The sequence below is a fragment of the Cherax quadricarinatus genome, chromosome 43, assembly GCF_038502225.1.
Source record: "Cherax quadricarinatus isolate ZL_2023a chromosome 43, ASM3850222v1, whole genome shotgun sequence".
In the NCBI taxonomy this organism is placed as follows: Eukaryota; Metazoa; Arthropoda; class Malacostraca; order Decapoda; family Parastacidae; genus Cherax; species Cherax quadricarinatus.
The window spans coordinates 28,109,454-28,111,149 of NC_091334.1; positions in this window are offsets into that span (position 1 = coordinate 28,109,454).

A 1,696-nucleotide genomic window follows, 5' to 3' on the forward strand; every position below is an offset into this window, starting at 1 on the left:
GCAAAGGCAGGTGGTGACAGCTATCCCATGTTTAGACGTAACGGAGATGGTTGGGAATTATAGAGCAGGGCAGGAGATATGAACCACGAAGGGGATGTGTGCGTATGCGGAGGCTTGGTATGAGAAGTACTGGAACAGTGGGGGGGTGGGTGACGTGGCGTTGGACAAGGTGTGTACATATGTGACGTGTAATTTAGGAAATATTGATAGAAAGGCTTTAGGTGGGACTATTACGGCAGAGGAAATAGAGAATGCGTTAAGGGGAATGAGGAAGGGGAAAGCGCCGGGTATTGACGGTCTCCCAGTAGAATTTTATTTACAACATTGGACGTTAATAAGGGGATTTATAGTTAGGTTATTTAATCGTATGAAGGAGAAGGGTACGTTGGGGGAGAAGCAGGTAACAGCAGTTGTAGTGTTGGTCCCGAAGGTCAAGGGGCAGCCCACCCTTTGGGAGTACCGAGCCATATCACCGATGTGTGTGGACTATAAGGTGTTCACAAAAATTTTTGGTAATAGGTTCAAATGTGTTGTGGGAAGGGTCATGTCAAAATCTCAGTTTGGGTTGCCGGGAAGGTCGATGATTGAAGGACATGGGATACTGAGAAGTTTTGTGGAAGCTAAGGGTGGGGGTGAAGGGGCGGCTTTGTTGGCTCTAGACTGGCAGGGAGCATATGATAGAGTGGAAAGGGGAGCTTTGCAGGTTATACTTAGGAGTTTACCTGGAGTTTACCTGGAGAGAGTTCCGGGGGTCAACGCCCCCGCGGCCCGGTCTGTGACCAGGCCTCCTGGTGGATCAGAGCTTGATCAACCAGGCTGTTGCTGCTGGCTGCACGCAAACCAACGTACGAGCCACAGCCCGGCTGATCAGGAACCGACTTTAGGTGATTGTCCAGTGCCAGCTTGAAGACTGCCAGGGGTCTGTTGGTAATCCCCCTTATGTATGCTGGGAGGCAGTTGAACAGTCTCGGGCCCCTGACACTTATTGTATGGTCTCTTAACGTGCTGGTGACACCCCTGCTTTTCATTGGGGGGATGTTGCATCGTCTGCCAAGTCTTTTGCTTTCGTAGTGAGTGATTTTCATGTGCAAGTTCGGTACTAGTCCCTCTAGGATTTTCCAGGTGTATATAATCATGTACCTCTCCCGCCTGCGTTCCAGGGAATACAGGTTCAGGAACCTCAAGTGCTCCCAGTAATTGAGGTGTTTTATCTCCGTTATGTGTGCCGTGAAGGTTCTCTGTACATTTTCTAGGTCAGCAATTTCACCTGCCTTGAAAGGTGCTGTTAGTGTGCAGCAATATTCCAGCCTAGATAGAACAAGTGACCTGAAGAGTGTCATCATGGGCTTGGCCTCCCTAGTTTTGAAGGTTCTCATTATCCATCCTGTCATTTTTCTAGCAGATGCGATTGATACAATGTTATGGTCCTTGAAGGTGAGATCCTCCGACATGATCACTCCCAGGTCTTTGACGTTGGTGTTTCGCTCTATTTTGTGGCCAGAATTTGTTTTGTACTCTGATGAACATTTAATTTCCTCATGTTTACCATATCTGAGTAATTGAAATTTCTCATCGTTGAACTTCATATTGTTTTCTGCAGCCCACTGAAAGATTCGGTTGATGTCCACCTGGAGCCTTGCAGTGTCTGCAATGGAAGACACTGTCATGCAGATTCGGGTGTCATCTGCAAAGGAAG